The sequence below is a fragment of the Vespa velutina genome, chromosome 5 (genome assembly GCF_912470025.1).
Source record: "Vespa velutina chromosome 5, iVesVel2.1, whole genome shotgun sequence".
Classification (NCBI taxonomy): domain Eukaryota; kingdom Metazoa; phylum Arthropoda; class Insecta; order Hymenoptera; family Vespidae; genus Vespa; species Vespa velutina.
In genome coordinates this window covers 3,809,599-3,826,874 of record NC_062192.1, presented here as the reverse complement: position 1 = coordinate 3,826,874, position 17,276 = coordinate 3,809,599, and the positions used below count along the sequence as shown (strand labels likewise).

At 37.0% G+C, this 17,276-nt stretch overlaps 1 protein-coding gene across 19 annotated transcripts in view; it reads left to right on the top strand.

Annotated features, from left to right (window-relative positions):
* LOC124949209 (latrophilin Cirl-like) overlaps nucleotides 1–17,276 on the top strand; it is a 663,827-nt gene that overhangs the window by 465,302 nt on the left and 181,249 nt on the right. Inside the window, exons 1-2 of one of the 19 annotated variants that reach the window (XM_047493931.1) lie at nucleotides 1,210–1,641; nucleotides 2,438–2,493. The exons of 12 other annotated variants lie outside the window; for them this stretch is intronic. The gene's annotated coding sequence lies outside the window, so the exon portion shown is untranslated. Of the gene's footprint in view, nucleotides 1–1,199; nucleotides 2,494–17,276 lie in introns of those variants that run through there. 6 more of the 19 variants (XM_047493928.1, XM_047493940.1, XM_047493932.1 and 3 more) reach the window with 6 other exon arrangements.

The following is a 17,276-nucleotide window of genomic DNA, read 5'->3' as shown; positions in this document are numbered from 1 at the left end:
TCTAGAAACGAAGGAAAGAGATAGGAGGAAGAAACAAGAAGCAGAGAGAGAGAGAGAGAGAGAGAGAATGAATATGTTTATTAGATCCAGTTAATTTAAAGAACAAATGAATAATAAAAGGATGATAAATAATGCAAGTGAATGCAGATAGTATTATAAAATTAAAAAAAAAAAGAGGACAAAAAATATCTATTTAACTTAGAAAATTAGATTGCGTGTGAAAAGTTGCCTTTTAACAACAATAATAATTAATTGAGAACAAGAAAAGTACAGGTACGTTTTCGCTTCGTCGTTGAAAATGTTCAGAAACGGAATGAGAGGATGGAGAAAAGAGGAAGACGAGAAAGAAGAAGAAAGAGGAATTTCTTAAATTACTTCCTTATCTCTACCGTCAGTAGCACCTCGAAAAGACGATCTCTTCTCTTCGTAAATTAAGACAAAATTGATTTAAGCGATTTACCGTAGCCGCGCGCGCAAGTCGGACGTCGTCGTTGTCGTCGTTGTCGTTGCCGTTGCCGTCGTCTTCGTCGTCGTCGTCGTCGTCGTCGTCGTCGTCTTCGTGGCCGTCCGACAGTGGAAGAGAAGATAATGGTTAAATCCGGGATCTACGGGTGGTGAAATCTCCGAAAGCGAAAAATTTCCAACGTTTCTCACCGAGTGATTTTTCTCTCTGACTCTTCACACTGAGTCAATCGTGGCTGGACATTTAGTGCAGGGACGCGACCGATTAATTCGTGAAAACGTTCTTCTTGTCGTTGCTCGATCGAACCATTAGGACACCCTTTTGGACCTTCCCGTCTAACGGTTTGCCTTTTGCTTAGATAGAGATGCTAGAAAAAAATAAAGGAAGAGGACAGAAAGAGAGAGAGAGAGAGAGAGAGAGAGAACTAGAGTGGTTACAAATAAGATAAAAAATGAAATAAAAGTTAAATATATATATATACATATATATATTTCACTTTTATATATGTATTTATATATATTATATTTATATCATATTTATTATATTACACACACACATATATATATGTATATGTATTATTACATATATATATATATATATATATATATATATGTATTTATATAATATAACTAACTCTACAAACAAAGATAGAGACAGAAAAAGGAGAGAGAGAAAGAGAGATAGAGAAAGAGAGAGAGAGAGAGAGAGAGAGAGAGGAGAAATATAGTCAGACAGGCAAGAGAAAGAGAGAAAGAGGCAGTGATAGAGAGTCTGGAGAGCGTAGTTGTACGGAGGGTTAAGCGTGTTCAGTCGGGTTTTGCGAATAAGTGGTGGGGAGCGAGTGAGAGCGAATGTGTACGAAAGAGCGAGAGCAAGAGCGAGAACGAGCGAGCGTAGTGGGGATAAGGGCTCGGAGGTGGGGCGTCAGGACAGGTCAGTGGTGGGGGCCGACGCTCTCTCGTCCCCTTTCGCCGCTCAGTTTCTCCGGCGACGTCGTTGGGAGCGGATCGTCCGTTTCCGAGTGTTCTCTCTCAGTTTTTTTTTCCACGATTCCTTCGCGCGTTGTCTTCGTTAGTCGCCGCGTCCTCCAAAGGGGGGAGAGGAGGAGGAGGACCAAGGGTGATCCTCCGCGTGTCGTCTGTGGCAACGTAAATTAAGAATTCGTGGAAGAGGATATTGTGAGTTTAAGATAGTTCTCTTTAATTCGTTGAACTCGTTCGTTCGTTCGCTCGTTCGTTCGTTCGTTCGTTCGTTCGTTCGTTCGTACGTTCGCTTTTGCTCTCGTATATTAAGTGCGTCGAGTGCGTCATGGAAACTCGCGATAATCGGGATAAGCGTGTACCGTGACACGATCGATAGGTGCTCGATTGGATAGATAAAATTCGAAAGGTGAAGATAAAGATAAAGATTATTATTAATAAGTAAATCATAATGATTTACGTAATATAAAAGTGTTTCGAAAGGAGGAACGGATACCACGAATTTTTCTTAATTTTTAGTGCTATCGCGCAGAGTGAGATAGTTTTAACGGTGCTTTTATAAACAGACGAATAGAAAAGAATAGTGAATGAACTAACGTGAATAACATTCAGGGATAAAGTTAAAAGGATTCAATTCGACGTTATATCCAAGGGGAATATTTGGGATAATATATTTGACGCTGATATTGTGGAGATTTCGAAAGGGGCCGATCGAGTGATAACGTAGCCGACGGGAGGTGTGCGTTTGTCCGTGAAGAGGCTTGGATCTCTCTTTTTTTTTTTTTTTGAGATCCAGTCATTCGCCCTTGGATCATTTCATTTACAGTTTTATTATCAACAAGATCGACCCTGTGGACCCTGTACGAGGCCTGTGGATTGATAGATCTTACAATTAGTGTTGTTTTTTCATGTGATAGTGACCATTATTTTCCCTATGTTCTTCTTCGCATATACATATATATACATACATACATACATATATATATATTTATAGATATATGTATACGCTGTGAGATGTGCCACGAGTTCTCAGTCTTCGTTTTCTTCCTCGTAAGTAATCCTATCCTTTATCTTCAATTACAACGATAGTGATAAACGAATAAAAATCAATCGCGATTATGACAAAGCTACGATTACTTCGAGATATGTGTTTTGTGTTAAATACCGTGGGTTCGTTTAAAAATATTATGTGAGATTAAGTTTTCGAAGCGAATATCGTGAGGAAAGTTACGTGAGCTTTTTGTGAATTTGTTATTGAATTTATTTGAATAATAATGAAACAAACAAGTCAAGATATCACGAATCACATTATCTTTTATAATATCAATATTTTTCGTTGTAATCTTCATCGATGATATGAAAAATGTTTGCTCGTATTTTCTACGTTAGACGTATACCGACGGATTATATCTAGTACATATATAATTATCGACACGGCAGAGAGAGAGAGAGAGAGAGAGAGAGAGAGAGAGAGAGAGAAAAAAAGAAAATTTTTCTTCTCCCATTTGGAAACGGCGCCGCGAGTGATTCATTTCTATCAATATTGAAACGCGCTAGAGCGATTAGAGCGTATATCGCGCGTCGCAACATCGATACGCCTCGGGCTTTCTCTTTACTTTAATCGTCATTCTCGAATACGAGAGCGCTTTGTTTCCTACCGACAGTTTTTATCCGATCTACATATGTACATATAATCGATTACCTTACCCTGGGAAAAGAGTTTAATCAACGAGATCGAGGATCAAAGTATGACGGTCGGAAACTTTGAAGTTTCCTTTTGTTCGTCAATTTTTAATTTTCTTTCCTTTCCTTTCCTTTCCTTTCCTTTTCTTTTCTTTTCTATTGTTCTCCTTCATTTTGTTTTATTTTCTTTTACGATACGTCAATTTGAATAGAAATATTTGATAACGCGAGTTCGAGAAGAGAGCGTAGCAGTACGTGCTCCTTCGAATTGGGCCGATCGCACGTCATCGATCGCGCAAAGTCGTTTTGTGGCCTTCGAAGCGTCGGCCGGCAACTCCCGAACGCCCTTGCGTAACGCAAAGAGAATTCTTGATTGAACGTCGAATCGTTCCTGACCCACCACGATACCTATCAACGAAGAAAATTATGTTACACGGCAACTAGACTACCTTTCAATTGATACTAATTTCGATATCTCGAGAACGAAGAGAAAAAGTCATCGCTTATGCGATCAACGATAATAGAGTTGTTTGATTGGCATGATAATTGATCTTGCATTCTTAACGACTCTCTTATACTTATAAAATTATGAACGAAATAGTTGATACCATATTCGTTACCTGTACTCGTAATATCAATTCTCCGTTGTAGAATTTGTATTATTCAATCTCTATATAAGAATTTACGGCTTTGTACGTTGACGTTCGTTAAGATCAAAATCAACGAGTACAATGAATACCGTCGAATTAGAATCTCAACGACATCAACCATCCTCTTTACGTATTATATTCGAATTAACCGAGCGGGGCGACTACCTCTACCTGTGCCTGTCGCTTTGATTTCTATGGATTCGAGAGAGCAATTTTCCGTACGCTGACCCCTTTCATTCGTGGATAATCATTTGGGTGACGTTGCTTTTTTCAATGTTTCTTTTTCATTCATTTCGTTTCATATTCTTCGTTTACTTCGTTTTATGATTATTAATTCTTTATGAAACGTCGTTCGAACTTTAATTTTTAAATATTTGATGAACGACTTATATTTCTTATTTTAAGCTTATGCTATGCTTTTTTAAACGGACCTGAGGAAATATGATTTTGCGATTGGATTTTACGAAATAGAACGAAAAATATATGCGATTAGAGAAAACGTCGATGAAACGTTCCTAACTAGTACGAAACGAATTTTGTAGGAAAATTATAAAACGGAAGTGGAACGGTCCAACGAGCATATTTTCAACCTTTATATCGCGTAGTTGAGTTTCTTCGAATATTAACTCGTATTCGAATCGTGAAAGCGGACTGCTTCAGAGACCTGTTCAAAAAAAGAAAATAGACAAATAAATAAATATGCGAAATAGTGCTTTATTCGTATGCAAATTTTACGATGAATTGTACGGTGAATAACGTTTAATGTGACCAATATACAAATACGTATATGTGCTTTATATAGCTGTTCGTATATACGGGGTGTAACAAAACTACACCCCGTAAAACTTTGGAAATGGATTTTTCGTATGTAGGAAAGAAGAAGAAAAAAAAAGAAATAATTTTTATCAACATAAATTCGGAAATGTTTAATTTTTTAATTTTTTAACTTTCAAGTATAATCTTAGACTAGTCCAATTATATTTATTTATTTGAATTATAATATACTCCGTAGACATTTCCTTACATGAAATATATGAAACGCTCATCTTCTGCTTGAATACAAGTCTCAGCTCGTCGTCTCATTGAGTTCCCGAACACGCTTCAAAATTCCTGGCTTTGAAGCTTGTTAGATGTTGTTGGAGTTTTACGTATTGTATTATTCATTCTACTATGTTGCTTGAAATGTAAGTTTCATTCAAATGAATGCATTCGCATCAATGCATTTCGTTTATCGTTTGATGAATGTCAATGTACTAAGATCATACTTAGAAGTCTTATAACTCAGAAATTAAGCATTTTCGAACTCATGTTGAAAGAATTTATTTTTTTCTCTCTCTCTCTCTCTACATATGAATAATCCATTATTGAATATATATATATATATATATATATATATATATATGTGTATACATTTTAGAGAATTATTTAGGATTATTTATTCATGTTATTTTGAAGGGCAGTTAAAATGCTAATAAAATTGATAAATGATATATAAACTTTCTTTGTAGAGAAAATACAGAAGCTTGTGGGAAGGCCAAAAATGAATGTATTTGACATGTGGGAATATTGTTTTTCCATTACCATTTAATTTATTGTCGATGGATTCCCGATTCTGGTTTTTACACCTTCGCGAAAGATCCTTATGAAACATGCAGAGGACATCCTCGATGAAAAAGTTGAAAAACGGGTGCAGGTGGCAAAGATATACGGCGAAACTGGAAATACCTGGATCTTTTCGGGTGATCGTATTTCTTGATGAACGAGTATCCGCCCTGTGTTTGTGAGCTTCCATCCCCGCCTTTCCGTTAATACCGATCTCCTGTCCGACTTATTTATTCTACTGCTACGCTAACGTATCGTATCTCGCTAACGCTTCGATCGGCACCTTTTAAATATTCAAGGGTGGCTCTACGAAAGATCGACCCTTCAAAAATGAAACGATATATTTCGATACGTCGAGAGATTCAAACGAATCCACTATGTTATGTAACAAGTTCGTTTGGATTTTGTCTATTTTTTCTTTTTCCTCCTTTTTTCATTTTTTTTTTTTTCATTTCTTTTTTTTTCTTTTTTTTTTTTTTTTTTTTTTTTTTTTGTTTGCTAAAACGAAAGCTACTATATCTACGAAGAAAAAAATGTCTAATCAATGGCTTGACTTTTTAAACGTTCTTTCAACAATAAATTTATCTTAAAGTCATACATCGAAATTAGAAATGTAGATACATATTATATATGAATCATATTTTGGACGGCAATGATTTCCGTGATCTGTTTATAGAGTGGAAAGTTTTGAAATAATCTTCTTGCAAATGTGTGTGCATCATTGGCAATTCAAACTTATTGTCGCACGATAGTTCCATAGTGAGAAATTTTCGAGAAAGTAATTTAACGTGAAACACGCGCGCGTGTGTGTGTATGAGAGAGAGAGAGAGAGAGAGAGAGAGAGAGAGAGAGAGAGAGAGAGAGAGAGAGAGAGAGAGAGAGAGAGAGAGAGTCGCTCTTCTAAAACGCGTCGCGCTATGTATCTGCGTACAACAATGACAAGAGAGAGACGGATATACATATAAATCTATATATATATATAAAGAGGGTGGGAGGGGGGGAGGGAGGGAGTAATAGAAAACGAAGGTGTCTTTTAGATACAATGAGGAAAGAAAAGAAGAGGCCGCAAATGGTAGGATGAACGTAGGCGGCGTACGGCTTATTTGCAAAGTTACGGTGTCCACTTTTATGGACGAGAGACCCACCTCTGTGTACGGAACGTTTCGTAGTTGCTATGAAAGCATACCGTGCGTGTACGGACGCACTTATGCAGTAACGACAATAACATTGGCAACTGCAACAGTACTACATAGTCAGAACTATGACTACGAGACTTGGACTACCTAGGAAAGAGCAAATAACTACTACGCCCGTCTAATTAGAAACGCGAGACTGTCCTCGCGAACGGAACCTATGCGGATGTATTAAGGTTGCCGCGTTCTGGTTTGTACTTTGCTGTGGCACGGCACAGCACGGCAATACATTTTATATTCCTTTCCTTTCTTTCTTACAGGCTAATTCACACTTGTCGTGTTTCATGTTTGTATATGTGTATATGTGTATGTGTTACATCGTGTGCAACGAGTGCACAGAGGATACAAACCATCTCTACCTAACTACTGTACGAGAAGGCATACACAACGGTGTGGAACGGCATGTACAACGCGGAAAATAAAACGTTCGTGCCGTGAGTCGATGACAAATGCTGGTCGACGCTATCGTGCAACCCGAACCAACCGTGTCTCGTATTTTTATCGAAGCAATATGCCACAACGAGAGTCACTCCGTACGCTTCTCTCTTTCTCTCTCCCTTTTTCTTTCTCTTTCTCTCGCCCCACTCCCATTTCTCTCTCACTCATTCATTGGTATCTTTTTTTCCTTCTCAAAATGAATATTCCTTAACAGCTATATGCAAATAATAAAAGAAAATTTTGAAATAGCTATGTGTGACAATAAAATGCCTCTGGCTTTTTGTAAAATTATTAAAACAATGACTGATCATTTTACGGAAGATGCACGGAAGTTGAAGATGAATGAAGGTATTTAAATGGAGAATGACGTAGGCGTTATGTGTTAATTAATATGAATCATCAACGTAAGCGGTGATAAAGTGCGATAAGAACAAAAGAAAGAAAAGGAGAGAGAGAGAGAGAGAGAGAGAGAGAAAGAGAGAGAGAGAAAGAGAGAGAGAAAAGTCGCAAGTACTTTCCTCTTTACGGATCTTACTTAATCTTCTCGTACGAAAGAGAATGAGAAATATTAAATCTTACGGTGAATCACGCGGAAAGCATCTTCGAGTTCGATAGACGATTTCTAGGTGCGGCCGATAATTCTTGCGTTTGCGCCAACATTTTCTTCCTCCTAAACGCATATACTCACTTCCTACGTCCTCTTTTCTAATCATAGCAAATACTCGGACAATTCGTAATATCTAAGACTAGCTTTTCTCGATCGTCCTTCTGCTTTTCTACGAATTCGAACATTGTCACGCAACTTCTACACATAAATGGTATATTCAGGAATTTTTTTTTTCTTTTTTCTTTCTTTCTTTCTTTCTTTCTATTTTTTTTTTTTTCTTTTTGAATTGTTATTAGACCAAAAGAGCTGAACTTCGACTAACTTATTTCGTCTTACCTATCGACATGTGTTCGAATTCTCTGAACTGTAATATGCATTTGATGCGAGAAAGTTGTACTTGCATTTGATTGCGATATTATCGCAGAGTACAAAAAAATGTCGTATAATTCGTAAGGACAGATGCGATATGTATGTATATATATATATATATATATATCTTTTTTTTTTTTAATGACAATGACATCGACAATTTATTCGTTATAAATGCATTAGAATATTAATTGTATATGATTATTAAATTTCTCTGATTAATTTCATCCTGCAATCCAACTTTTACTTACTATCGCCTATCGAAATTTCGTATTGAACGACGATTCAAATGGACGAGTTCGATCTTAAAAGATGATTCTCGTGTCTCGTTTTATCGTGTACGCGTGTACTATAATCGCGTGAAAGTCACGCAGACGTTTTTCCTAGGCGCAATTTGAGTGCAATTATTGGCAAGTCGTAATATTCCCAACCGCAACAGACGATTTATATGATTAATAGAGGCCGGTAGTCCTCGAGCAAGCTCGCTCGAGTCTTCCTTTCTTCTTTCGGTCAAGAAAGAAAGAGAGATGAGAGAGATGCATCGGACTTTGAGTATATACATACTACGTCATACATACATATATACATACGTACATACATACCTGCGTAGCCATGATCCTACGCGAACATACATACATACGAACGAACGAACGAACGAACGAAGGTTCTCGCTCGAGGTATGCTATTATCATAATTGCCACCAATAACGGCCCATGATTGGCGTACTTCACGCTTTCCTCATTCTTTTTTTCAGAAATTTTGCATCTTCCGTCGTTCCGCTCTTTCTTCCTCCGGCGTTCTTTCTTTTGTCTTTCTTCTCTGTTTCTCATACGTCGACATATGGAATAAATTGTGTGTTACATAGTAAATCCTTAAAACTACAACTAATAAAGATATAAATATTATATTACTATGGACATTCTATCAATTATATTATTCATTTCTATTTGATCATTTATAGTTTAACATATATATATACATATATATACAATATTAAATTACATTATACACTTTTCTAGTTTCATATATTTTTTATTTCTTATCGATATTAAAAACAACAGATCGTCTTCCTTTTTATTTTCATAATATGATCAATTCAGCGTGTTTTTTCGCCGATGGTAGAAGAAAATCTCGCGACTGTGGTCGCATGATAAAGAACCCGTAACAAGAGAGAAACACGAGCTGACGGTTTGGTAATGGATCCCAGCGAGTCGACGTAACATTCAATAACGATGCCTGCCACGAAAGTATGACGCCCCATTGGACGGCGTTGCCTTCGAGCGAAATGAAAACGAAACTTCGCCTCGTTTTTCCTCCTCTCTCTCTCTCTCTCTGTCTCTCTCTCTCTCTCTCTCTCTCTCTCTCTCTCTCTTTTCCCTTTTTTTCTTTCTTTGAGCTCACACGCGAGTCGATGCATGTACGCTTAACACGTTCGGTGTCCTTTGATGTCCGTCCATGAAGCCGCAAGGTGAACTTCAAATTCAAATCACAGATAGTTAAACGAATTCACGATTTATATTTAAAACAGACCGTCTTTGATAAAATCAGTCATGTCAGTTTTTTTGAACAAAAATCTATTCCATATAATATTTGTTATTTTATTTTTATATTCTTAACACACACACACACACACACATGCACACATATTGTATTCATCATTATGTATGTCATCATACGTATAAATCATCGAACAATAAACATGTTCTAAATAATTTGAAAGAATGGAACAGCGAAGGAACTATGATGGAAAGATTTTATCAAAGAGTCAAGACGGACGAAAAGCGAGATAATACAAATACAGGACACCCTTTTGGCTTGACTATAATTCTCTTGGTAGTGTTGAGTAGTGGACGAACGATAAAGTGGAAGCGTCCAGGTAAATGCCTTGTCAGCGTTAGTATGTGGCGACGCCAATGGTGTCATTGTCGTCGTAGTCGTAGTCGTAGTCGTAGTAGTCGTCGTAGTAGTCGTCGTCATCATCGTCGTCGTCGTCGTCGTCGTCGTTGGGTACAATCGATACGGGATAAGTACGGCGCGCATCGCCACTATACCGCACTCGACTTCCTGCTTCCGGTTCCGCCACCGGCATCCACTTACAATACCGCCGACTCCCTTTCGAACTTGCCTTCCAGCGTTGCTCTCGAAAGGGTCACTCATACAATCGACTCCGTTCGTGCGATGAAGCGACTACTCGACATTGTTATCTATCGAGAAATACTTCCTAAACGATTACCATCTTTTATGAGATCGTCATTTCTTCATCGATAAACAAATAAATTAGCGAAGGAACGAAGAACATTTTTATTTCTTGTTGCACGATGCATTTTTTTGCTATACATAATTATTTCTTTTTCTTTTTTTTCTTTTTTTTTTTTTTTTTATAATCAAGAAGAGATGTACAAGTACATATTTAGGTAGATATCATTAACGTGTCATCGTAAATGAGACGATGATTAAAAATAAAGGATAAATCTCGTTTCTCTCTCTCTCTCTCTCTCTCTCTCTCTCTCTCTCTTTCTCTGTGTGTGTGTGTGTGTGAATGTAATTAGAAGAAGAATATGAAGAAAAAAAAGAAAAATAGGGACGAGGTCGAACGAGAAAGTACTTCTTGATATTTTCGTACATCGAGTAAACCATTTAAGTCTCTTTCCTTTTAATGATAGCAACTACGGAACGCTAAACTCGATGCTTCAGTTTCACCTCGAATCTTTGACATTAAGGTGAACCTAGATTCGCTAAATTTGGAGAGACTGTACGTTGAACGCGGATAACTGCATCGCTTTGAAACGAAAAAGGAACAAGGTGATTGCGTTCGGAAGCCGTTACCTTAGCAAAGCGTTCCGTTAATGATCGTGAATGGAGAAAATGAAATGTATCATGTTTTAATGCTCATGATATATACTTGGAAATCAATGATATCTGATCTCAAAGAACTGTACACTCGATAGAAACCAATTAGTTTTGCAATAATTTTTTTTCGTAATCCCTTCTTGTTCCTGCGTAACTGAGAACGTTCTTCTCACGGCAACCACCTGTACGTAATATTCTAGAAAAGTTTTCATTCGTTGGTGAACAAAGTGGGACAAAGTGTCTAAACGAAATTTCACGCTTAAGTAAAGGATCGAATGTAAAAGTGTTGATATTATGACGATATTTAATAGTAAAAATTCTTTCATAATAATGTTTCGATTCACGTTTACACGAGTCTTTCTTGAAAGGGAGAAACAGAAAGAGAAAGAGGGTGAATCGTCGCGAGCAACGTTATTTATATGGGGGTTGCGCGCACTTCTATCGGGCCGCGCTTTTAATGTTAAGCCGACCTTATCTTTTGCGCGATTTAAGGGTACAGGGTAGGGGAAGGGGGAAACGGGAGTCGTAACTGCGCGTAATCACGCAGCGTTCGTACGAGTCTTTCCCTTTCGTTTTCCCTCTTTTTTTCTCTCCTCCTCCCCCTTTTTCTTCTTCTTCCTTTTCTTTTCCTTCTTCTCTTGTCCCTTTTTAGCTTTGGAATCCACTGAAATGCCCACTTTTTCCCTGTGCTCGACTCTAAAATTTATCCCGCTTTTCAACCGGTGAATTCTAAACGAAGCTGAAACGTTAGACGGGCACGGCCTCGGCGCTCAGAATTGGCCTTTCGCTCCTCGTAAAACCTTTTCCACGTCCCGCTTCACGTGCAATTCGCATTTACACCGAACGTCACGCTGCTTGAAAAAGTACGGCTTTTGTTTCGACTAAAGCTTGCCAACTCTGTATATCTGTCTTTCTGTTTTTAGATATTATAAGGAATCATTGGGGCTTTCACTTGTAATTCAATACACCTTCGCAACTTTTATTTAACGTTCGACAAGTGTCACTAAAAATTTGTCTTTTTCTTTTTCTTTTTCTTTTTTTTTATTTTCCCTTTATTTTTATCTTATTCAAGATTGCTATGGACTTTTCTCTCTCTCTCTCTCTCTCTCTCTCTCTCTCTTCCCTTTTATTTTTCTTATCAAGAACGATTTTTCCCAACCGAAAATGATGTTCACCGGATGACGCCCAGTCCAAGTGCCGAAGCTCATGGTTGAAGTTGGTGTGGCTGCCTTGAAAGACCCAGGCGAATGCTCTCTACAGGGTAATTTTATTTAGATACGCCGCGTGCGCCACCGTACTCGTTACAGAGGGTAATAAAACGGCGCGGTCCGACCCCGTAGGCATACCGTCTGCACCATGTTTTCGACTAATTAACGTTGCTCGCCGCCACGGTGCTTCGTGCGCAGCTTTTAATATCGGTCCGTCTCTACTTCGCGAACGAACGTTTCTCCACCTCCTCACCCTTCGTGTCGTCGTCGACATCGTTTACTTTACCTTTTCTCTGTCCAACATCGCGTTAATCGTTGCTTTATTATCGTTTCGTGCTCGCCATTTCTTCTGTAACAGCTTATAAATCTGTTGATGTTTCTTGCTAACCTCCTTTCGATTCGAAAATCGTCGTGTTAATGACGTGGATGATAATTAAAAAAAAAAAAAAAAAAAAAAAAAAAAAAAAGAAAAAAAAAAGAAAATAAAAAAAGAAAAGAAAAAATGAAAGATCGAAGAAAAGAAAAACGATCGAATTTATTTATTAATATTTTGATGTCATTTAATCATAAGTTTTTACGACGAAAAAAAATGACTTAGAAAGAGATAAAATCGATTGCGATTGTTTTTCAATTTCATATTTATTGAAATAAGGGTTGAAAGTAAGATGAAAGATATTTCATGGATTTTAGAGAAATCCTTTTTTATTATCTTATCCTTCATCGGTCGTTCGTAGTTAGCCTTGAGAAATGGCAATTAACGATTGTTTATCTCTGAATTTTTTCCTTCTCCTTTCTATTTCTATTTTGAGGATAACCGAGAACGACGTTGACGGAGTCCAGCTCGACGAGTCCATTATATAGAATGCCGCAACGTCCCGACGATAAACGAAGATTTATCGTCATAAACAAATGCACCGGGGCTACTTCTTCTCTCATTAAGCATCTGCTCGCGCTCGCGCGCGTGAGGCAATTTAAAATCGAAATAAATCCTATTTTATCGCCGGGCCGTGAACGCGATTATCTCGTCAGACTTGGAAGCCAGTACGTTTATTACGAGAAGCATGTTATAAATATTTCGTTTTCTTATTCCTTCATTTTCTTCTTCTTTTTTTCTCATTTACAAATGGCGAAATTTTTAAGCTCATTCGAAATTTCCACAAACTTCGACCCCTGAGAGATCGATCTCGAAAGAAAAAAAAGATTTATTTTGTTTTTTTTTTCTGCGCTTCGTTCTTCCTTTTTTTTTCCTTGTCCTCCTTCTTGTTTCCTTTTTTTTCTTTTTTTTTCTTGTTTTTTTTTTTTTTTCCTTTTCTTTTTGATAATTTTGCTTCTTAACATCTGACACTTTTCTATTTCATTCTTAGTATAATATACGTTCGTTGAATGAGTCAGAGAGATATCCACTCTTAGTGCACATAATAAAGTCTACTTTAGTTCTCCATTCTATTCTCCTCTATTCTACTTTCTTCTCTTTCTTTTCTCAAAACCATCCTACGGAAGAGTTCTCAACGCGACGTCTTTCTTTTCCACGCCATTTTCCTTCGTAGGATCAACGAGCGGTAAAACGTAAGTGGGTAGCGACGGCGCCGAAGACGAAAGGCTTTTTCTCTGTTTGCGTCTTCTTTTCTCGTTGACGGCTACGATGTACTGGATTTTCAATTACATTTTCTCTTTCTTAAGATATTTAATCGATTCAGAGATATATCATAATCACTAATGTTCTGGAAAATCTAAACCAAACGATAAGGAAAAGAAAGAGAGAGATAGATAGATAGAGAAAGACAGAGAGAGAGAGAGAGAGAGAAAGAGAGAGAGAGAGAGAGAGAGCTTCAGTGTTTTATCATTAAATTATAATATATCTTTTGTTATATTAACAACAAAATTAAAATAATATAATTCATAATATCTAATACGATTAACTTAGTTAAAATTGACGAAGGACATTTTCTTAAATCTTTATTATCTTGTTGTTTCATTCGTTTCATCAACGTTCTAATATCATTATAATAATATCATTAAACTTTGATACAGTCCGATATAATCGTAATGCTTTCCATCTTCGTAATTAGGTTTGTATTTTGTAAGTACTCCGTTTTAAGGATCCATGATTCAAACTCCCCTTAGATAAATCTCTCTCTCTCTCTCTCTCTCTCTCTCCCTCTCTCTCTTTCTCTCTGTATTCCTCGTCCTTCCACCCCCCATTACTGCCAATTTCGATCTTTCCTTTCTCCTCTCGCTACTCTCGAGTCCCATTCCTTCCTTTTCCAAGTTACCCTCGTCCAGGGGTTGAAACAGACTGGAAGTCAGAAGCCGTTCCAAATTCGCTTACCCAACCACCGTCGCTTTTAATCGTTATTGTCCTAATGTTACTATTATAACGCCACCCACGTTGTTCTCTCTTTCGGTGTTGTTATGGGTCTCTCGTACAGAGCAAGGCTTCTCAACGAGGTTGAACCCTCTTATGCTCGAGCATGTATATATATATATATATATATATATATATATACACGAACGGTAGGAAAGGAGAAAAGAGAATTGGGAGGATAAACCCGAATTTCACATTACACTTGCCAATTTTTGAAATTCGTTGGGTTTCGGAAAGATCACGCGCTGGCATTCTTGGCCTCGTTTTTCATTTTCTTTTTCTTTTTTTTTTTTTTTTACTCACTGAACCTTCTAAATATATATTCATTCAGTATACGATACGTGTAATTCGATTTAAGAGAAGAAAGACAAAAAAAAAATAAGTGCAATTTTACTTTTAGATGCGCTATAAAACCTATATAAAAAGTAACAAGAATTAATTTAAGAAGTAACAAAATATTAGATGAATTTAAACGTTCATACAAAATCAAGCCGATATTTTCTATTTGTATTAATAGTACTTGGAAATTGAAAAAAAAAATAGTCGGGCTAACTCCATTACGGGATTGTATTGCTTTTCACGATCGATTTACAATTAGATCGATATACTTCGAATCATTCGCGTACGTTTTCTTCGCGCGCTCTTTATTAATCCCCAATGAATAAAACATAAGATACCATATCGAGTCTCACGAAGTAAGTAACGATTGTTCGCGGATCGTTTGATATTCATGCGGTTTAGAGACTCGACGTCTCCCGGTATCGAGCTACGATGTGACTTTTGTCACGGTGCAATCCGATCCCACGACGTTTATATGCGGCTTGACGAACGCGACGTCGAAGGGAAACATCGTACGTAACGCTTTTCTAGCTAGATGTCACGTTAATCCTCAAGGGAGCCCTTTCGCGCTCTTCTGGATCGTCTTATCTACGATCGCGTTTGAAGGGTATACCTATAGTACACATACGACCTACCTAGTACACATATATGTACACAGTGATCGACAACGAGTGTTATAAATGTTTTCTTAATATTAATTGCTTTTACATGTAATATCATTTAACAGTTCTTAATGGAGAAACGAGATCGTAAATTAATTAATAAAATAAAAAAATAAAAGTTTGTTAAATGTTCTTGGATTAAAAAAAAAAAAAAAAATGTATATTATATCACATTTTTCAATAAGATTTATCAATAATTGATAACAAATTTATTTTGTTATTTAGTGTAAAGAAATAAAATCAATGGTTGTAATAATTCCATGTAAAAATGGCTCGTAATACTTTGCATAGGTCACCCTTTATATCCATCTGTCTATCTATCTTCCTATCTAACTATCTATCTACCTACCGGCATACTCACTCACTTCTACCTACTACCTAAGCTCACAACCATGTACCGGCCCTTGGAACAGCTTAAAGGGACATTAACCTTTAGTCTCTTACTTTTTTTTTTTCTTTCTTTCTTTCTGTCTATTTTCTCGCCTCGATTTCAATGTACGTTTATCATGGACATTGTAACGATTAGAGAGGAAATATAATCTATGTCATGTTACAAGGCTTACTCGTTTATTCTTTTTCAATCTCGATCGACTATGTAAGTAAATAAGTAAGTAAGTAAGTAAGTAAGTAAGTAAGTAAGTATCTATCTTAGGAACAAAACGATTATTTTACTCAGATTCAAACGCGAAAGAAAAAGGAAGAAAGAAAGAAAGAAAGAAGGTATGTTTACGTAGACGTGTCGTTCTATCGACAAGTGATATTTCTAGGGTACAAGACAGAGGTAGACGACGATTTCATATTCCATCTATTTATAATCTAGAATTTCAAATTCGAGTAGCTTTTAAATATATTCCTCTACGTTTCTTCTCTACAAATATTCCACATCGACTACTAGAGTTAGCAGCCCTTCCCCGCCAGAATCCTCATACCCTCCTCTCCCCAATCCAACTCTCGAATAAATTCAAACTCGAAAGGTTGCTCGACAAATCGATGCGATGACGACGGGAAACGTCATCTATTTTCGCCCTCGACGAAAAGTTTGAGAAATTTTCTCGAGCTCCTTCTACGCTTCCATGGCTTTTCGATATCGCCGGTGAGGGAATTTCGAGAGGTCTCAGAGACGGGGGCCACATTTATAGTTGTCAGTGAGAAAACTAGGGAGAGATACAAAAAGGTCGTTGTATTTCAGATGCTCTATCTATTGTTTCTGAACTATAATTCTATTCCTTAAAGAAAGGGCAAAAAGACGAAGCCGTAGTATTGTTGCTCATCATTGCCTTAGTTAGTTATTTGTTATTATCTATCTGATGATTTTGAATTATATAAAAGTTGAACCACGTGCATTTAGCCTAACTTATTATTATTATTATTATTATTATTATTATTATTATTATTATTATTATTATTATTACTATTATTATTATTATTATTATTATTATTGAACTTGAACTTTTGCTATGGTACCTAAATTCGTTCTGCGTTCTTAACTCGCTCTTTTATGACGTTGGAAAGGTTTAAGAAGAAAGTTAGGATTAGCCGCGTGGAAAGTTTTTTCGAGCGACCGATCGTCTTCGTAAAAGGGGAAATAAGAGAGAGAGAAAGAGAAAAACAAGAAGGAAGGAAATCCACAAAATCGTGAACGAAACTCTATACTTTAGAGTTTTCTGTACCCCTCCCCTTTTATACCTTGAAAAATAAGTCCGGTGATACGTACGAACTCAGGGAGCTATAAGTAATCCCCGCTTCTTCTTTTTCTTTTCCTTCTCTTTCACCTCCTTCCAACGTCCCTTCCTACTTCTCTCTCCCATTTGCGATGAAAAGAGCAAGGGACGAAAAGTAGAGCGAGAGAGAGAGAGAGAGAGAGAGA